The 22,533-nt window shown below is 48.3% G+C and overlaps 1 pseudogene; it reads left to right on the forward strand.

Annotated features, from left to right (window-relative positions):
• The first annotated feature begins 14,473 nt into the window (after window positions 1-14,473).
• On the forward strand, window positions 14,474-14,646 carry LOC138570449 (U2 spliceosomal RNA; annotated as a pseudogene).
• The last annotated feature ends 7,887 nt before the right edge of the window (window positions 14,647-22,533 follow it).

Here is a 22,533-nt window from a genome sequence, read left to right on the forward strand (position 1 = left end):
TGTTGCTTAGGTCCATTTGCAGGACTCTGTTGAAAATAGATGGTGACTCGCAATACCATTGTGGCAACCTCGTGCTTTTCAGACGCATCTGTCTGAAAGTGAATGACGTCAGGTCCTGAGAGTCACGGTGCAGTGGAATTGAGAAAAATGCTTTTTTCAGATCGATCACCGTGAAATATTTTGCCTTGGTGGGTGTGTTACACAGTATTGTGGATGGATTAGGGACTAGAGGGAACTCGGCTTCAACTATATCGTTTAATGCTCATAAATCTTGGATTAACCCCCGACCTTCCCTTTGATTTTTTGACAGGGTAAATCACCGTATTGCATGGTCATTCTGACATCACTAGGATGCCCTGCTCCGTTATGGCGGAAATTGTCTTCGCAATCCCTTCATCTGCCTCTCTGGATATGGGATATTGTCGCGCTTGTGGTAAAATTGCTCCTGGTTTCAGTTTATTTTTCCCTTTACCTGCCCCCTTGAGGAAAACCTACGTCATAGGGCCCTGTAGTCCATACTGTGGCAGGCACTTGGGCCATGTCATCATCAAAGTATTCTGGACATACCAGCACCAACATCATTCTCTGTGGCACCTCCCGTTTGATCATTTTGATCCAAAATATGAGACTTACATCCACTCTTGTCTCCTCTAGGTCAGGGTGCTCTGCGAACAGATCGTCATCAGTGACGTCAATCACTCGATACCCTTCCTCAATGGCGATAATCGCACCACATTGTCTGCCTTCGTCATCATATCCTTCGACCAATACCACTTTCCCTCGCACTGCGGCAGATTGTATCATTAAGGGAAATACTTGTCCCTCTCTTCGTGCATGGGTATTCTTGACCCGAACAGAAACTCATCAGGTGTCCTCATTGTTCTATCTGCGAGGCCTGGCAATCCCGTCATAAGCACCCGCATGCCATATGCAAAGACTTCTGGCTCTAACGGTACAACTCTCATGGCTATACGTCCTGAGTATGCTCTGATCATTTCGCACATTTTTGAATAATGCTTTCCTGGAGTGGAGCACACTATACCATTCTCGGTAAATGAGATGGTCATGTTTAATTTACTCATCAGGTCTCGGTCCAGAATATTTACTGGGGTCTGACGTGAATATAATAGGGGTACATTCATTTCGCGCTCTCCCATTGAGACTGGGAGTGCGTCTGTAAAGGGAACTCTACTATGAGCTCCAGTGAAACTCTGAGTATCTATAGCCTCGCCGGACAAGGAAAATGTGCCCTCTCGTATGCACGAGCGTGTTGCACCAGTGTCAACTAAGAAGGAATATTCTTTACCCCCTATGATGACATTCTCCCTAGGTTCCCTGTTAGGATCTGGTGTCGCTGATAGGATAGAGCACATCAGAGTCCCCCGTGAGCTGTCCTATTTCATATATAAGTTCGGCCCACTGTATGCTTGTTGATTTTCCCCAGCCCCAGGGTTAACTCCCCCTCCGGAGCTAGTGCCCTGTGACATTTGCCGTGGTGCCTGTTGGGATTGTCCCTGTGGCAAGTTCCCCATGTTCGGTGGTTGAACCACTTGCTGTGCACCTTACTGCATGCCTGATGGCTGCTGCTGCATGGTGTAATTTTGTGCACCGCCCTGTTTCGGGACGGCAGACTGATTCACCATGCCTGCTCCCATCCCTTGGCTATTTTGCCACATGCTTTGGCTTCTGCACATGCCCGCCATGTGTCCTGTCATTCCACACAGCCAACACACTGGCAGTGGTCGGGCCATCTGTCCATCTGGCGTACCTGGACTGCCCATCTGCGCATTCTGAAAGCCACCTTGAATATTCTGAAAACCTCCTTGGTTACCTCAAAACCCTCCTTGATTACTCTGCCATCCTCTTCCTCCAAAACCCCTTCCTCTTGGGTAAAATCCTGCGTTACCCTGATTATTCTGCGATGGGTTGGTCGCTTGTTGTGCGCTTGGTACGGCTGGGCTGGTGAGCATGGCTCCCTCGAGAGCCTACTTCGAGAGCTTCTTTTGCACCAGCTTCGCCTCCTCGCCCTTACGAGTTGCCTCCTTTTTCCGATTCTTTTCTTGCAACAATCTACAGTAATGTGCAATTGTCAACTGTATTTCGGCCCATGGTTTTGCTTCTACTCCTACCAATTTTTTTAGCTGCTTGTGCACCGGTTCAGGCAACCCCTGGCATAATATGTGGTAGAATACAGGGATAGATTTCGTCCAAGACTCCAGTGTTTCGAGCACCCACGTGTCTTGAAAATTCTGGATATAAATCAACGGATCCTCTGACTCTTTCATTTTCCGAGTCACTATAGCCCCCATATCAGAAGTGTCTGGATATAGCATTCACAGCGCTTTCCACACTGCTGCCCTACAGTTATTAAATGGTGCTCCATCATGAGAGGTGTTAGTAAGGGTTACCCTAGGATAGCCTGCCAGTTTCCATACATCATCTGCTCTTTCACCAAGTATGGCAATTAGGAGGCCCTTAATGTCCCCTATAGCTAAGGTGACACTCCCCGTCATTTTCTCGAACTCATGTATCCACTTTCTGGCTCCCGATGTCAGCATTGGAAGCTTATTTTTAAGGTTCTCTCAGTCCATGTGTGGCCATGGAATATATTGTGGTCTTACTCCCCCTTTCTCTAGCAACGGGAATTGGAATGCACAGTCCTCCTTCTCATTCCCCATAGCTCTCCGGTCTATCGCCGGGGTGGTATTCCCGCCTTGCCATCTACCTGGCAATGCCCTTAGTCTGTCTGTATAGGCTGGTGCTGACGCCCCCCTCTGACCGTGGGGTGTTTCTTCATGTCGGCTGGACTGTCCAGCAGACTTTGGTGTCATCGTTACGGACCCACTAACGTCTGACCATTGTACCCCTCGGTCCCCTGATAGCCGTTTTTTGCACCGTCTCCCTTCTTCATGTGCCACATCCTCCGTTTCCCCACCAGAGTCAGATTCTGAATACTCCCAGTTTACACAACTCCTTGGATCTTCTTTGTTCTGCCCAATCTCCAGCCTGTCTAGGGACAGTCCCCTGCTCCCACTACTTCGGGTGACATCCTCAGTGTCATATAGCTGAGTGCTCTCTAAATGCTCATCTTCCCTTCCCCATTGGGAAATTAGTTCCAACCCCATTTTGTCATAGATTTTATCAATCGTTTCCCCGATGCTTCTGATGTCAAAGTCATCTTCAATATTTGTCCCACTTGTACCTGGTACCGCATTGCTTGCAGGAAAGAATTCTTCTACGTCTTCCCATTCTACTGTAGGATTGGGTTTAATCACTTCCCGCTCCAAATATTCAAGATCTCATGCCCTCTGTCTGCACTTACGTTCCATTTCCTCAGCTATTTCTTCTCGCTTCTTTGCTTCTTCTCTAGCCTTATCTACTTTCCTTATCCGTTCATTTCTACGTTCCTTTGCCCTTCTACTTTCCTCATCTTCCCGCTTTTTTACTTTCCTTTCGTGCACTCTCCTTTCTTCCTCTAACCTTAACATGTTCTGCCTGTACTTTTCATTGGCTGCGTATTGTGTGCGACTGAGCGGTATTCCTTGCTCTTCGTGATATAGTTATTCTCGCCTTAGCCTATCTTTCTTTCTTGTCTTTTCATCCCTTCCTTCCATCCCTTTCTCTCTCTCTCTCCTTTGCATCTCATCAGACCTCTCCCTTGGCCTCAAATCATCACTTCCTTTTCCATCCAACTTCAGTAATATCTGACCTCCTATCCATTCGTCTTTCGCGAATGCTATCTCACTACCTCTACCTTCATTTCCTTTAAGTTTATTTCCTCTCTTTCTCCTTATCTGGAGGTGCACAACTCCGTGCCCAATCTTCCCCTTCATCTTCGCATCTCTCTTTGTCCCTTAAGACCGTGGAGGCGATATTGTTTTCCTGTTCTTTTCCCTTATTATCGTCACTACTGTACATAAGCGACACATATGCGGGGTTGCTATACCCCGTGGCTACCTTAAATTCTCTTAGTGGGTAAAGCCCCTCTGTTTTACCCTCTTCAATGACTGGCTCAGGCGGGGCTGGTGGCGCGGTAGGCGTCTCGCCCCCCTCCGTACATACATTTAGTATCCAGTCTGTGGGTGGTTCTTCCAGCTTCGTTTCTTCAAACATCTTCCACAATTCTAGAACAGCAAGATGTTTCTCTAGCTTCTTGCCTGTATATGTGGCATGCAGGAAAGTCGTCATATGCTGTAAAACGGCTTTAGAGAGTGACCCGTTCTGGGGCCAAGGCATAAACATCTCATTGGCGGTAACCTTAACCCCTCCGTGCTGTATCTCTTTAATTTTGGTGCATGCTTGGGCAGTTGCATGCACAAATGCGCAAGCTGGGTAACTTCCTCCATTTTTAATTTCATCACTAACAGTATTTATACAGTTCTTTAACCTTCCAATAGTATGAGCGAGCACCACATACGCAAGCTCCAATCCAATCTTTTCCCACCAAAATTTATACCAACAATTTACTCAAAACCCATCAATTCAATGGCGATTCCCTCTTAGTTACAGAATCGCGTACAGCCAAAATGCATTTCAAACAATCATTAATACAATTATTTTACATTTGACATACAACAAGACACATATAACAGACACTCGACAGACTAGACGAACACCAGTTGGACACACATATACCTGCCTTCTAATCAATACCCCGACATGGGGTGTAGATGAAACCCTTTGATGCCGTCTTTAATCGTCACCGTAGCCTAATCGTCCCCCCACTGTGGGCCCTGAGTTCACGTTTCTTCTGACCGCTGTTTTAAAGTGCAGGAATAAGACGAATCCTTACGTTTTTTATCTCTGGTGCCCCCCTGGTAATCCTTACGTTTTTATCTCAGGTGCCCCCCTGGTAATCCATACGTTTTAATCTCAGGTGCCCCCCTGATAATCCTTACGTTTTTATCTCAGGTGCCCCCCTGATAATCCTTACATTTTTATCTCAGGTGCCCCCCCGGTATCCTTACGTTTTTATCTCGGGTGTCCCCCCGGTATCCACTCTTTATTTCTTATGCTCGAGTCATTAACCCCCTGTGTATATATATATATATATATATATATATATATATATATATATATATAGTCTTCTCTACTTCTAACTATTTTATTTTTTCTTCGCCACCCTCTGTTACCTTTCCCTTACTTACTCTAATGCCTACAAGACATTTGCCAAAGTAACGAGTTTACTGTTTCACTCACCGATCGCATCTTGTCCTCTCTGTAACTTCGGGATCACCGCCCCTTCCTCTTCCAGCTTTTAAGGTTTTCGTCTGATTGGCTGCCCGTGGGAATGAGAAGGGTTCCTTCAGACCCACTGCAGATTTTTGAAATTTTACTCTATCATTGTCCACGGGGAGCTTCTCAGTCTACTCAGCCGGGTGTCTATGCTCATCCCTCTACATCACGCATGATAGACGTCACTACAACTACGCGTCTCATTGGTTCTACTATCTATAGGACTCCAGATAACTTGGTCCATTGTGATTGGCCAGGTTACACCCCTAGACATAAATTTCCACTTTTAATTAGCAGCGTGCAGAATGGACACCCCTGTGTCTGGTGTCCCAAGTTTCACCCTGCCTGCCTTCCATCAATCAGTGTTTTAGGGCGATGTGTCAATTAGTTGGCTAAGGATGGCCTCAAAACTGTAGTCTCTTATTGGGAAAAGTTATGGCATCCTCGGGTCCTGGATGACATCAGGCGGTGGGACTTCTTCGCGCTTGGCTGGTCACATGTTAGTTCGCCATGAATCTGCTTCAGTTTCCAGCTTTTAGTGCATTTAATTCTGTTTCAGCCTCGCCACCTGCTTGGGCCCCCCTTATCTTGACCTTCATGAGGCAGACTGGTATGCTCTGAAGTTTGAGTCTTGTTAGCTGACGCTCTCCTCCCTTTCTCTGGTTGACCTCGATTTCCTAGGCATGAGCCGCTCTTTGTTGAGTTTCGATTCTGCTCCTTCTCTTGCCTTTGGCTGGGTAACGAAACTTGGCCTGTCAGGCCGCTGGCCGCCTGGGTACATTTCTGCTTTTACAAAATGGAGTCGCACTTGTATAATGTGCCTTATTGAGGTAGATATATGGCTGGCGCTTGCCGCTCTATCTTCTACTAAGCATTGCAAGCAGTATCGATTTCTGAGCATCTTGCGTTTCAAGCCTATTTACACTCGTTTAACAGGTCGGGTGCTTCCATCTTGTCTCGTAGCACCGTTTCCTTACGTTTTAACATTGTCTCTTCTCTGTGTCTATTACATTTATTTTCGTAGTTACTCGCACTGGCGTGCTTGTCTTCGATAGTCGCTTTTGTTCATTCACAAGTCTGTTCAGGCCCTTGTGTCATTTCCACTGGCCTTCTACTAAGGCTTTTGGCCTCTCTTCGTGGACCGTATGTAGGTACTCCTCATTTCGTATCAGCGGCTGGTATGGCTGTCTGATAGGGCACCGTGCTGCCCAGGGTTGTCTGGTTATGGGTGCTTCAACAGGTATGGATCTTCTGATGTATAATGGGCAGAGTCCCAGTTCAGCTCTTTGTAGGTTCATTTGCTCTTCATACGTCACATACCTTGGCAAGTACGCTCCTGATACCTCGAAATGAGGGGAAGGGGTGCAGGCCATGTCTGGGACCTCATCTACACATGCATTCTAAACCTTCTGACAATTTTCCCATACATTGGACTTCGGTCCCCCGAGGGCGCTCCCACCATATGCGTGTTGAGGCCATGCTAATGGGATAAAGGTGCTATATAAATGGCAAAATACTACTACTACAACTCATTCAATGATAGGAGAGTCACCACCACCACCAGTCTCTTCAAACATGGATTCGGGTGTGTCAGACGCTTTGTATGGGCTTGTGGGGATTAGGTATGGTATGCTACTATTCCTTTGTGGAACTACAAATCACCACCATAGTAGTTTCAAACCATAATCTTTGTGGTGTATTGGGGCCCCACTTGGGGGAGGCAACCAGACCCAAGCCTGCTAGAAAGGAGAGCAAGAATAGGAGTGATGTAAGAGGTCCCACCAACATATTAATGATTCAGGGCTTCACGGTTCAGGGGCTGGGTGTGTCAGAGACGAGTGCTGTCCTCAAACTACCGCTGAGGGAGGAACATACTAACATGTGGTTTGGTTTTGGCTCAGTTGAGGCAGCCCTCGACTTGAGAGAAAAGAGGGTGGGCGTGGAGGGTGGCATTGAAACAGTAAACTGTGCTTGCTTTACTTTTACAAATGTCTCATTGCTGGTACAGGCCCCGAATCTGTTATAAAAAAAAGATGCATTTTAATGGATGCTCTCCTCCATCCCTTGATGGTTGCTTATAAAATGGAAAAGGGTAGCTTTGGAATTCTTACCCCTGCTTTGATACATTGTGCCAGGTAGCAAGCAAACAAGGGGCACGATAGTTCAAGTACAACCCACACAACAAGCTTAGCAATAGCTAGAGTTGCCGTTAGTCAAAAATAATGATCCCCACTCACAGTGAGCTGCTCTGGAGTCTGATGCTGCTTGAGGCTTTGTCTCGGGAGGATAGCTCTGGGGTAACGTGCTTGCCTTGGAAGCAAGACACGGAGCAACACAGGTTCGATCCCCGGGTCTGAGTTTAGAAACCTCTGGGTATTAAGCACGTTATAAATAACATATCGTATCATATATCATATCTGGGCCGCAGGACAAAATCATTAGCCCGCCGGAATCAATGGCTGTTCACATACGTAACACCTACTTGTTAAAGGTGTCCACGATTTCTGGACAAGTGTAAGAAACAATCAAGAAATAGTGGACACCTTTACCGAACGAAACAAGCCGCCCTTGGGTGGTAGCGGTGCGCGGTACAAATCAACATAGCATAACATTCCATGCTCACTTAGTATGCCCTTGCCCACTTGATGACACAGCGTACATAAAGGCTCGATCGACACTGCTATGAGAGCCCTGCCTTAGTCTGGGAACATCAAAATTAACTGGAAGGTTACTTTAAGTTAAAGCATTCCTATGATTTTGAGTGCATTTACGTCTCATACTCACATTCACATATAATTTGAACTTTTATGAGTCAGGGCCCACAGGACTGACTCATTAAAGTTCATTTTATGTGACTATGCATGGCGTTGAAATGCCTTGCACTGTATGTCTTACAGGTAAGGAATAGTTCCTTACAAATGCTGGTAAGGAATAGTTCCTTACACCTGCAGGTAATGAATAGTTCCTTAAACTACAGGTTTCCCTTTCAGTTACTTGTTATTACTTTTGCCGTAAGAGACAGTACAGCAATTGCACATTGTCTTGGTATTACCATGTGGGTCAGAACAGGGTGAAGTCCCACCAGCACATACCATCTGGCCTGCCGTAAAACAGGACAGGATCATTAAATTCCATGGACTGTCTATTGATATGTGACCACTCCTTATGTCCTAGGTCTTGGGCTCAGCTCAGTAATGCATTGATGTACAAGAGGACACATACTGCAATGGACCGGTCCATAACTACGCATCACTGATGAGGTGGCACCTGCAAAGCACACCTAGATGTGCAAATTGTCTGTACACACTTGCCTTCTGTAGCAAGAGGGGTTTAAAGGCAGTACCAGTCCAGAAGGCTTTTCTTAACTCAAGAAAAGAATACCGGACGGGCGGTGCTGTTTTTCAAACAGCAAAGCGCATTCACATCTCGCAACTGACTGACTCAAAATGTTTGAATTATGTTGCTGCCATTAGTCACGCAGACTCACAGTCACATAATTTGAACTTTTTTGAGTCATTAGCTTTAAAATTCACACGGCACGGGTGATGCTAACTTACTGTTCTGACTTTAAATATAACACAACATGAAGTGTTGATTGAAGGGTTAATTGCTGCTTACAAATCAGGTATGTTGGGTAGCAATCAAATCACTGATATTGAAATCCTGTTGCATAAATACAGTAGTATCTTCACTACTCAAGAGCAAAATTGTAAGATCAGTGACAATCTCAAGTTCCAGTACTTATATCAGTCAAAGGCCCAAGTCTTTAATCAGGAGGGGCACTGGAGAGCGTCCGCTTCCTCCTGTGGTTCCTCTCGCCTTCGCTCTCCGCGCGCCGAGCTGCGCGCATGCGCATTGCAGTCTTGCAAGGTCATGGTGGACGCTGTGGTCTTGCGAGGCTGAATCCCCACACTTTCCTTAATGAGTGATTGTTCTCGGTTCACAGTCCAGTCCTCCTAAGAATTTTCTGCACTTAGTATGGTGCTGGCCTGGTACGTGAAGTCGGTGGAGGCTGGGAGGGCCTGTTCCTTCCGCCATAAGCCTGCTGAAAACCACACAGTGCAAGACAGCTACGAGCTGGGAGAGGGTAAAGGCATGGGCTGGAGTCCAGATCCTGCCTAATGACGACCTGCCAGCATCATTTGACTCCACCCCCTATCCTGTCCCTAACATATAGGCTGGGCCGGGGTCAGCAAACTTCAACCCCACTCCAGCCTGTATCAGAGATAGTATTGGGGGAAGAGGGAAGAGTGCCATCTATGCCTTGGGGGCGTTTCAATACGCCCCCATGCCTCCGTTTGAGCCCGGCTTGGAGACACTTGGATGTCTCCCCGGGCTCAAAGTTTACTGAGCATGTCCAGTGGGGAAGTCTCTTGAGAGCACTCGCCCCACTGCATTTACAGCACAGCCAGCCTTGACCTGGCAAATAAAAGAGCGCTGGCCACTGAGTCACTGATCCATGCTGAGGCCGAGCTGCTGCTTGCTGCAAACGTTTCATTTTCATTGATGGCAGCATCAATGAAAATGAAAGGTGTAAGCTCAGTTATTAGTGAGTCACTAAAATATTAACACATGTAGTTGAAAAAACTGGTGGGGCACCGCACATAAACCAGCCGCCCCAGGGACTGTCACACAATGTGGTCTCCTTATGGCAGCAAGCAGAGTTGTTTGGGTCACACTCTTTGCAGAGGGTGAAATCGATTCTGTCCCATTCCCCTTCCATTCCGCCAATCAGTGAACTGGATTACCACTCTTGACCTCCAGCTGCACTCTTGGCCTCCAGCTGCCTCCTATCTACTAGCATGACACTAGGGGAGGAGAAAAGGGTGGGAACAACAGAAATGCTTTTAATTTGCTTTCTGTTCATGTGACTCCCACTGTGACGTTTGACTTATAGGTTTGCACGAGCAATAAGAGAGGTCGCAAAGTTGAGGTAGGGATAGCAACCCTCAAATGAGGTACATCATTGCAGAGCAAACATACAAAGACAGCTCCTGGAATTGCAGTGACTCTAAAATAATTGTAGTTTGCCTTTCGCTATGAAGATTATTTATTTATTTATTTTGCATTTGTTACAGTTCACACAACCCTTGGGTTTATAGGCGCTAGTTACATTAGGGTACAAAGTTACATGTTACATTAGGGAAAAGAGAGAAAGGGGGGTTTTGGGGAAGCAGTGGGGGTGCAATAGTATTAGGAGAAATACAGTTAGGGCAGGAGTGGTCCCCGCAGGGCAGGAGTGGGCCCCAAAGGATATCAGATAATGAAGAAAACATTTTACTCCCTTTCCGCCATAGACCTTTACTCAATATCTTATCAAAGCATGCACACTGCCAGGCGTACACAGACATTGCTTTTACGCAGTCTGAACCCATTCCGATGGTGTCCTGAACTTATAGCTGTTTTGGGGGTCTGGGAGGAATCACAGCTTGTGTTATAGATTTCCAGCAAGAGTCTCTCGAGAAGGAGTCCTCTCCTACTGCAGCCTTCTGAAAATGCCCATATGTGCCAGTGAAAACAACCGCGAAGATCCAAGGCCATCTAACACCTACAGACAGCAGCAATACTAAAACCCGTACAATAATCCAGTTAGCCACCACTCCCCTCTTTTACACCACCCTTTTCTCAAATCAAGACCTCTGCTTCTTAAGAATGCCATCATAGCATATTTAATTACACTTCCCATTGACTCTATGCCACCTGGAACCCCTTAAATCCAGTCCTAGTCTTACCTGCTACTTCAGTCCATTGTATTCAATTGCAGTGAGCCAAGAGTACAATTCCCAGAATACAAGTGATCGAAAAATTAAAGCTCAGGACTGGAGTTTGGTGTCCCTATTGAGCTAGAGTCATCTGGTAGCCTTATCTTTACTTAAAAAACTCAATGCACATCCTGAGATTCTGGCAGAAATCAGATTGATCTCCTGTCTCCCAGGCCAGCACACATCTTGAAAACCACCATTAACTCTCAATTCCACACTTACCTTGAACTCAAGAACCTTCCAGTATGGTTTTGTAACACTACATGAATCCAAACCACCACTCATGAATATCAGGCAAAGATTGTTCAACTCTGGAGACCAGGATCATAGGTGGGTATTGACATGTTTTCCCTACAATGGCTTTTGAAGTGGTGGACCTCTGCACAGACCGCCACTGCCTTGAGATGTTTTGCAGAGTCGGGGGGTTCAGACATGCAGTGGTTCAAATTGTTCCTGTCAAATCACACACATCAGGTCAAATTGGTATCCCTCTATTACCAAGATCACCTATAGAGTGACATTAGTAGTTCATTACATTTGAGGTTCTTTTTGACCTTTACATGTCATCCGTCAGGTTTGTTTGCTAGTGACAGCATCAGCTTCTATGTATCGGTTGATGGCACACAAAATAACATCAGATAATACAAAGATCAGATAAGTCATCCATATATCATGCACTGCCTTATACATGTTCAGAACTTGATGAGACTGAGCATGCCCCATCTCAATGGTTTTGAAACTGAGATGATGTTACTTAGCACCAGTGAACCACCCATAACGTTCATTGGACTGGAACCCTCCATAGACTCAAACCTGTCTTGTCCCAACTCCAGTCCGCGAGCTGGCATCATCTTGGATTCTGATTTATGCCATAAATGAACATCAGCAAATAATTATTCTTCGTCTTCCATCTCTCCTGGATCCTCCCGCTGTTGTTGGCTCATCAGCATGCTCTTGTCATCATACTATTATTTTATGCTATGGTATGTTTTGGTGTGCTATGTCATATTATGTTTTGTTATGTTATGTTAATAGTCTATTATACTACTGCACACATCTCCAATGCAGTGGTTCAAGCCTTGTCTGTATAGTGGCACAGGTGTAGAAAAATAAACTGATGAAGAGGTATAAGTTGTTAAGGGGGGTCTGATAGTAGTCACAGGGGTGTATCTGTAGTCAATATCAATAACTGGGTCACATAAAATATGCAACAAAAGAGGAGTGAAAATAGTGGCATGGGATAGCAAGCAATTTTTAAGAAGGAAATTTATAGTACAGTGCATATGTGTCAGTAGTGTCAATCAGACCCTGGCTGTATGATGGCCTTGAGATGCAATTGTGTGCCCTTGAAGTGTGGAGCAGGGGCGTTGCTAGGGGGGGCTAAGGGGGTTATACCCCCTGATCTTTTGGTTGTAGCCCCGGATAGAATCTCAGGAGCTACAGCCAAAAGACTAGCTAGCCCCCAGTCCCAACAGTTCTGACATCAGCTTGCCCCAGGTCTTTTCCAGACCTAGCAACTCCCCTGGTGTGGAGGGTTCTTCTCTAGATAAGTTGTAAAACTTCCCCCCTGATAAAACCAGAGAGAAATCTGGGGGGGGGGCGAAGTAACTGATCAGAAAGTGCCACTGCCAGGATTTGGCAGTGTTCGCTTGAATTTAGGGAACACAAAAGGGAGAGAAGGGAAAGAGGGAGGGGGCCTCCAAATCTGCTTGTCAACTAGATCACGTATAAGAATGAGTGACCCGTTTGGATGAGTTGAGTATCCCGTATAATGTAGTAAGTCTGCAGAGAATGTAACTGTATGTAAAGCTGAGCTTTTCTGCTATAATGTTCCCCTCACTTACAGTTCCGTTAGTATTCAGAGGCCTTCAAGGCAAAGGGATGTATGAACTCCAAAAGGCTCAAAACTTTGGAGTTTGACTAATGATGTGACTACATGTAAATTATCACATTAATTCTACAGTGGAACCACTCTATTGGCTGCAAATGAAGAGCATGGTGGAATTTAAGACCAATTCTGCATTCATAAATCTAAAAATTGCTGTGCGTTCCCTACCTAATAGGATTTCTGCCTTCTTACCACTTCGCTAAAAGTGTAATGACAGTTTCCCAAAACAGAGTATGTCATGTCCTGCAGGTGCATGCAACATGGTGCAGGCCCTAGTGATCTTGCATATCAACAGAGGTAACACCCCCTTGCAGGGCAGCTGCCTGCTCACCTACCCCTCCCTCTCAAAGTGGCCCACCAGGCCACAGCTCACCTCATCACTGGCTCTTGGAAATTTGACCACATCACAACCACCATGATATAGGATATGATAGGTTATTTATAACACACTAATACCCAGAGGTTTCTAAGCATGGACCCAGGGATCAAGCCTGTGTTGTCTCTCTGTCGTCTTGCTTCCAAGGCGGGCACGTTGCCTCTGAGCTATCCTCCCGAGGCATGTGCAATTTGCACTGGCTCCTCATCCCAGGTAAGACCTGCTTCAAAACCATGTGTCTCACCTACAAGGCCAACACGACTGGCATGCCAATCCACTTGTTTGCCACATTAGAAACATTGGATGGCACACAGTCATCTCGCAGCAAGCCTACCACCAGATTGGAAACTAGACTGGCTTGCAGGGAGAAAAGTAGGTAACAGTCCTTCTCATGCTACAGTTTGGTCCTATGGAACTCCATCCCAGTGGCACTCCAGACAGCTCTAAGTCTCTTTCAGTTTAGGAAACAACGGAAGACCTGCGTCTTCCAACAACACCTTGGTGTGACCTAAATTCCATCTATCTTCTGCACAACCCCATCCATACGTTGGACTATGCTAATGGTTGCTATTATTATTGATGACTTATCCCACTACCGGTGTTTTGCTCTATGACCAGGACAGTGGTCCATGGCTCCAGAGCTAGGTTTGCACCCTAACATATGACAATAATAGTAGCAGTCCTAGAGGAAGAATGCTCTATTTGAGGCTTCACAATGTTGCAGATCCTGCCTCTGGCTATTGCACTCGCACTTAACTATAGAAAGGCTGAAGCAGGACAAATGGTCACCTTTTACTTCCAGGGCACAGGCCAGCACCTGCCTGCCTGGGTCCTCAGGAAGGACTCTTCTTACCTCTCCACTGCCTCTACCTGCCTCTGTGTGAAGCACTGCAAGTGAATCGCAGCAGCAGTGGTGCACGAAAAAGTGGTAGGCAAGTTCCAAAAGTGGACAGGAGCCATTGATGGTAAGCAGCAGAGGGGAGGGTTCCTTCCCTCCTCTGTGACCGAGTAGTCGGAACAGTGGCTAACTCTTGCCGGCCAGTGGTTCCCTTCGCAGCTTTCCAACCACCTCCTCGACAAGAGCAGAGGAAATGTGAACTCACCCGTTGTGTCTTTGGCTAAAATCTGGAAGGGGGGCCTCTCCAATCAGAGTGCAGCTCACCAGAATTAAAAAAAATGGAACATGCTCCACTGTCAGGGAAACAAACAACTATCACTTCTCTGCCTTTTGGCTAAGATCAGGTGTAGTATCTGTTCTTATCAGTTTAATCTGGGGATCATATATTAAATTGATTTTTGGCACAGGAAGATGGAATGGGAGCTTGCTCTGCCCACTCCACGCATCAACCTGGTATTGCAGTGCCTCCAGGACTGGTGCACAAAAACAATTAAAAAAATTAAAAAAAGAAAGTGAAACAAACAACTGATTTGCAAATGATAGCTTGTGGTTTGCATTGTCTGTTTCCATTTGACATTCATTTTCTGCTTTGTTGTCTGGGAGGATAGCTCAGGGACAACACGTTTGCCTCGAAAGCAAGACCGTCAGAGACCCGTTCCCAGTATTAAGAGAGCATGCACATACAAACAATGAATCCTGTGTATTTTGCCACTTAGAGGGCGGAACCACGGGCTCCACTCAAACACCGATTGTTTACCTTCCCAAAAGTAGCAGTTAGCGTTACACGGCCTTAAGCGAGCCAAGCAAATGCCACCACTCACAAAAAGTCATTAATAACACGGCGACTCCTGTAACAGCACAAAAGGCGCTCCCCAGGTGAGTGTAATATTAACACATAAATTACTCGCAGACAAGAGGATGTGAAGATGAACACCTGACTTCACTAACTCATTATCTGCACTCAAGCGTATCAGCCCCGAAAAGAAAAGTTCACGTGAAACTTTAGCTCAGCGCTGGCACCAGCGTTAATATGAATGATAAATCCTTGCGAGGACTCTCTGCTTCCAGGAGTGCTTTTAAGTACTGGTGTAATAAAGATTAATGGCCGTGCATTACACGAGGCTGTCTAGAAAGTGTGCCTCCGAGCTGTTCAGTGTATGAATAGGGCTCTGTTATGACAGCACAGGCAAATTACCCTCATTGGGGATTATTGTGCGAAGACACTGGGAACGCATGCCCCCAGGAGCGATCACAGGCAATTCAAGTGCAATATACACACACTTGATTGTGCGCGTCACGGGGCGGCGGTGCAAGTGTAATTGTGCACGGTATTAGCACTAAGGCCAATACTAGGGTGGACAACTTTCTGAGATCATTTTGTGGGGCACGTGTCCACAAGGCAGTGATGACGTCATTGCGTTATTCACCTTTGGCCCATCCCCATTTGTATTTTTAACAATTTATGAATAGCTGTTAATGCTCGCACACCTGGCGTAATTACAGTGCTAATGGTCATCACAACCCCAGGAACAAAGCATTAGCATTGTAATGAAGCCGGATGCGTGTCGGACAGGGGTGGAATGGGGACCAAAAGAGGCCCTGGAAATAATGTTCAAAGTGGCCCCATATTACACATTTTCCGCAAGCACTCTCCTTTCCCATGGGAACATTTGGGAATATCACACAAAAGAGGCCCGGGCTGCATAGGCCTAGCAGGAAATCTCCAGAGTTCCCTATAGGCCAGTCCACCCCTGGTTTCAGGCGTTGGCAGCAAGACTAAAAGAGAGGCAGCAGCTCGATCTGCAGGCTCACAGAGTCCTCCATAACGGGGCAGTCAGGCAAAATACGGGACAGTTGGCTACCCTAGAAACTGCCCTGGTGCAAAAATGCTTTGAAAGGATGTTTTTTGGCCTGGTGCTAATACTGTGCCAAATGTTGCAAAATCTCTGTCATGCAGCATTCAGGAGGTTAGCTCTTTAAACACATTCTGGAGAAATTCTTCAAATGAATTCCTACAAATAACTGGTAGCTGGGATTCCGGGCACCGTTTTATTAACTCATGGGGGCCTCATTACGAGAATGCAGGTAATGAAAATAGGAAGGCGGAATGGTATTACAGGCATCGTTAACAGGTTTGGGCCATTACGAGCCGACAGCCCGCCAATACCACCACCGCCCGTACCGTGCCCCTTCATACCGGCTTGTGCACGTACACGTGCCCCTTCGCAGAGGAAATACCGGGATGCCGGTAATAGGAGGACATCACAAGTAACACGGGCATGCACTTACCAGCATCCCGAAGGCGGTAAATAGGGAGCGCACGACGGCGTTAATACAAGCATCGCAGACCACCCGTAAATAGCAACCTGCAGTGAAGGCAACTGCCACGGGTGCACACAATCACCACAGGTGGAGTCAATCGAGCCTGTCCCAGCATAAAAGGAGTACACCCACACACCACACCCCTTCCGACACCAAAATGATACCACTAGCTGTTGCAATCATGGGGCTGGAGGACATGCCTGTACTACTACAACTACAGCAACAACAGCAACTACAACAACTACAGCAGCAAAAACAGGCAGCACAGAGGAGACGCAGGAGGTGAAGGAGGGTGAGACAGGCCCAGCAATTACCACCAGTGCAGCCAGTAGTACCTCGTAGGCAGCCACCAATCCCTCGCATCAGACCCAGTCCATTCAATCAAACCCCTGAGCAGATCCACACCCTGTACCGGTTGGACCGGGCCACCATCACCACCATTGTGGACATGATACATGACAACATCGTCAGTCTCATTGAAATACGCACTGCCATCCCCCCACTACTAAAGTTGGTGTCTGTGCTCCACTTCCTGGCCACAGGCACCTACCAGCACACAGTGGGACAGCTGCATGGTATATCACAACCACTCTTTTCACGCATGCTGACCCAAGTGCTGGATGCCCTCCTGAAGCACGCTAGCACCCACATATCCCTACCACGGACTGCCCAGGAGATTGCTGACACCAAAGTAGGCTTCCATGCACTGGCAGGCATGCCCAATTGCGTTGGTGCCCTCGAATGCACCATTGGTAGTCCCTCATGCCATAGAGGCGGTGTACCGCAATCGCAAGCAATACCACTCCATCAAAGTGCAGATGGTATGCGATTCCAGCAAGGTCATCACACATTGTTGTGCCCAATATCCCGGATTGACACATGATTCCGTGGTGCTGCATAACTCCACGCTACCCCGTCAGATGGAGCGACATGCTGGACGACGTGCCTGGCTGCTTGGTGAGTTGCCTGACTGGCCCATGGCAGTGCATCGGGGTGGTGATGTGGGTGGATGCATACTCCACCCGGGTAGGAATGGGGGGGATGCATACTACACCTCGGTGGGAATGGGTGGTGAGTGGACAATGCACTCAGAGCTAAACATTTCTGACCTGAACCTCCCAACCCGAACATGACACATCACTGCCACACATTGGACCAATGCCATACATCAATGACAACATGTAAGACGCACAACCAAGCCACCATGGGTATGTTAAGCGATGCATGACTGAACATGATTACAACTGTGCCAATGTGGCTAATGTGATTAGACACAGTGGCCCTCATTACAAGGTTGGCGCTCCGGTAATAACGGCACCGGTAAGGCAATGCCGGCATCCATTACTGGGCCGTCATATCATGACCCTATATGCCGGTACTACCGGCATCGACAAGGACCCACTGTGGCCGTGCACCACCGTACCGGCACGCGCGTGGATGGCGTGCCCGTAATACCGGAATCCCGCAACAAAGGAGACACCATGAGTCACACGGACAAGTACATACCGGCATCGAGATGCCGGTACGAAGGGCCACCATGATGCCGGCAATACCGGCATCGTGAACCACCCATAAACAGCAAACTGCTGTGTAACCAAGTGCCACAGGTGCACACAATCAGCACAGGTGGAGGCATTGGAGTCAGGGCCAGCACAAAAGGAGCACACCCACACACCACACCCCTTTGCAAGCCAAAATGCTACCACTTGCACTTGCCATACTGGGGCTGGAGGACATGCCTGCACTGCTACTCCTTGAGCAGGCAGTACAACATGAAACACAGAGGAGACACAGGAGGAGAAGGAGGGTGAGACAGGCCCAGCAAATCCCACCAGCGCATGCAGTTGTTCCCCGCAGATAGCCATCAATTCCACGTATAAGGGACAATCCATTTGACTTAACCCCAGCACAGATCCACACCCTGTACCGGCTGGACAGGGGCACCATCGCCAACATAGTGTAATTAATACAGGAAGACTTGGTCAGCCTGATCAACATCCGCACAGCCATCCCCCCTCTGCTGAAGGTGGCATCTGTGCTCCACTTCCTGGCCACAGGCACTTACCAACACACAGTGGGCCAAATGCATGGCATGTCGCAATCATGCTTCTCTGTTGTGTTAAACCAAGTGCCGGATGCACTACTGAAGCACACAAGTGCCTACATATCCCTACCAAGGACACCACAGGAGGCAAATGCCACCAAAATAGCATTCCATGCACTGGCAGGCATGCCCAATGTAATTGGTGCCCTCGACTGCACCCATGTAGAGTTGGTAGTCCCACATGCCGTGAAGGCGGTGTACCGCAATCGGAAGCTATACCACTCCATCAATGTGCAGATGGTGTGTGATGCCAGCCAGATAATAACACATTGCTGTGCCAGATACCCAGGATCCACGCATGATGCCATGGTGCTGCGGAACTCCTCACTACCCCACTACATGGAAGGAGACGTTGTACGAAGTGGCTGGCTGTTGGGTGAGTCTGCCCCCTGGGCCATGGGAGGAGATGGATGGGAAGGCTACATGCATATGCAAGGGGAATGCCCCCTGGGCCATGGGAGGAGAGGGATGGGGGGGCTACATGCATATGCAAGGGTAATGCCCCCTGGGCCATGGGAGGAGAGGAATGGGGGCTACATGCATATGCAAGGGGAATGCCCCCTGGGCCATGGTAGGAGAGGGATGGGTGGGGCTACATGCATATGCAGGGGGAATGCCCCCTGGGCCATGGCAGGAGAGGGATGGGGGGGCTACATGCATATGCAAGGGGAATGCCTCCTGGGCCATGGCAGGAGAGGGATGGGGGGGCTACATGCATATGCAAGGGGAATGCCCCCTGGGCCATGGGAGGAGAGGAATGGGGGCTACATGCATATGCAAGGGGAATGCCCCCTGGGCCATGGGAGGAGAGGGATGGGTGGGGCTACATGCATATACAAGGGGAATGCCCCCTGGGCCATGGCAGGAGAGGGATGGGGGGCTACATGCATATGCAAGGGGAATGCCCCCTGGGCCATGGCAGCAGAGGGATGGGGGGGGCTACATGCATATGCAAGGGGAATGCCCCCTGGGCCATGGGAGGAGAGGGATGGGGTGCTACATGCATATGCAAGGGGAATGCCCCCTGGGCCATGGGAGGAGAGGGATGGAAGTATCTTCAGTCATCCGCCGCCACACAGCCCTCACAAGTGCATACAAAATGCCCCTAGCCAAGATGCATCGGGGGGCCTGGTGGTTTAAATGCCTAGGACCCTGGGTCTTGTATGTGACACAAGGCTCTCTCCATGGATTGGCATGCACTTTACAGGGCTGACAGTCATGTGGATGTGGCTGCCATTGACGTGATTGTGCATATGAACTTGAATGATGTACAGGCTGAGCACACATGGCAACTGAGCTTTATCCTTACACATACCTCCTTCTGCTCCCATGAGGTGATGCTGGATATCCTCTGAAGGCGTGGCTACTCACCCCTGTCAGGAATCTGCAGAACAGGCACGAGGAGGACTTCAATCGTGCACATACACGTACGCGTGTGGTCATTGAGCAGACAATTGTCCTTTTGAAGGCACGGTTTCGCTGCATCATATACGGGTCTGAGAAGGTGTGCAAGATCATCACAGTATGTGCAATGCTGCATAACATGTGCATCTGGCGGAACGTACCCCTGCCACCTGATGTGGAGCAGCCACCACCCGGTGAAGTAGAAGGAGAGGAAGGAGTAGATGTAGGACATAGGCCAGGACGCGATACACGTGAGGGTCACGCAGTGCGGCAATTGGTCATAGACCAATCATTCTGATGTACTTGGATGCAGAGGGTGCCATGTATTGGGAACTGTGGGCACTGGGTGTGTGGGTATATGGGCACAGATCACTATGAAGCAATAAATGGACAAACAACAAATCAGCAATGTCCATCCATGTGATGTTTGCTACACAACAGGTGTATTAGTGAGAATTATTGTACAACATAATTCAACAATCCACGCCCCCCAACACCCCTACACCTCCCCCCCACACTACTCCCACGTCCCCAACACCCCTTCACCTTCCCCCCACACTTCTCCCACGCCTCCCAACACCCCAGTACTACACCCACCACCTACCCTCCCCCTAACACCCAAAGTCAACAATGGCGCAACATGTGTCGGGATGTATTCCTAAAGGGATTCTGCAGGGTGGCCCTGCTACTGTGGAGCCCCCTTCGGAGGTGGGGGTTGGATTTCTGAGCACGGTGCACTTCGCAGGGACCTGCGCACGGGGCTTGAACTCGCTGGCGTGGTCGATGCGGATGAGCCAGATGGTTGTGAGCCCAAAGCCGGGGTTTCCCGCTGCTCCATGCTGTCAGCAATCCTGGTGAGAATCTGACCCAAGGCATTGAAGCCATTGCGCTCTTGCTGTGCACTTGAGTTGATGGCCTGGATTACGGCTGCAGTGCTGCCCTGGATGATACGGCGTGTTGTCTCCCCTTCAGCAAGGTACTGCTGGACATAGCCTTGCATCGCCTCCTGGCGGGCCTCCATCCTGGACAGACATCCCTCAAGGTCCTGTATGGTGGTGTGGGTCGTGGTTGGTGGGTGATGTGGTGGCACTGCATGCGTTATGGGGCTGTGCATTGCCGGAGACCACACACCATGGCTGCCCTGGTCGGATGAGTGCCACAGAAGTGTGTCCTGTGGGGTGACCTGCAGGCTTGGTGTGTGAACTACAGGCTCTGAGTGGACAAGTCCTGCATTGCCCTCATCGTCAGGCTCAGCTTCCTCATCAACAGTATGCTGTGCTGATGCAGCCATCTCCCCAATTGTGCTGGCAGCAGCAGACTGTGTGCCATCGTCCATGCCAGTTGTGTCCTCAGCCTGTGTGGATAGTGTGTCCAGGGGTGCAGGGGAAGGTGTCTGCTCGTCCTGTGTAGGTGTCTGTGTGGCTGGTATGGAACTGATTGTTGTCCCACGTGCAGCTCGCCCCATCCTTGGTCGACTTGATGTAGATGGTCCTGTGCCATCACCTTTCCTCCTTGCTGTTTTGGCTGCTGTTGTGCATTGTGCACTCCCATGTGCTTCATCACTGTCTGCTTCCGTACCTGTGGGGGACAGAGAGTGGCAGGGCATCAGTGATGGTGGTGCTTGCATCATGCATGCATTAGTCTTTGAGCAGTTGGCGCCATGTGATCAGTTGCATGCCTGGCTTTGTAGCAGACTGTGTACATGCAAGCTTGGAGGGTGCATTTTGGAATTGTACAGGTGGTCACATGTACACCATGGTGGCTGCTGTTGGGCCTTGATGTGTGTTGGGAGTGTCATCCTGTGTGACACGTGCAGGTCATCTGTGTGTCGGGTGTGTATTCGTGTATGGGCGCAGCATGCCACATGCATTGGGATGGGATGGTGGTGGGCCCAGCATGTGTATGTGGATATGTGTAGGTGTGCATGATGGGCCATTTATTGGCTGGCATTGCTGTCACATTTGGAGGACAATGAAGTTCATCCCAGATGGCCTTCTTCTTCAACTGGGCTGGACGCCTGAGGTCGCTGCAGAATACCACATTAGCATTCGCCACTAGGGTGTCAGCTAACATGTTCAGCTCCTTGTCCGTGAACCTTGGTTTGCACAGGCGGGCAGTGCCTTTCTGGGTGGCCTTCGACATTTTGTCTGTGGTGAGCTAGGGGTTCTGGTGGTGAAGGTCCAGTATGTGGAGGATGGCAGTGGATTGTGTTTTTTTTATTTTTTTTATTTTATTGGTTTTTAGATCAAACCTTTAAAATATTACAACAAACACATAAGACAAACATTTAACACAACATTTAAACGAAATCATGATTCCAACATTATCCTACTTCCTTCCAGTGACCTCTTATGCCAGCATACTCAGATAACACCTAAGGTCACTGAGTCAAACATGGCTTTACACAACCTCTTTAGCTCACAGCCTATCAAGAGCATTTAGTCTCTCTTCAATTACTGCCAAGAAGGAAGTCAGGGGCAATATTAATTTCATATCCAAACCATTACACATAATCTGCCATGATTCCTCCGCACATATGGACTG

This window comes from Ambystoma mexicanum, chromosome 2q, assembly GCF_040938575.1.
Source record: "Ambystoma mexicanum isolate Mex_15411 chromosome 2q, UKY_AmexF1_1, whole genome shotgun sequence".
Taxonomy (NCBI): Eukaryota; Metazoa; Chordata; class Amphibia; order Caudata; family Ambystomatidae; genus Ambystoma; species Ambystoma mexicanum.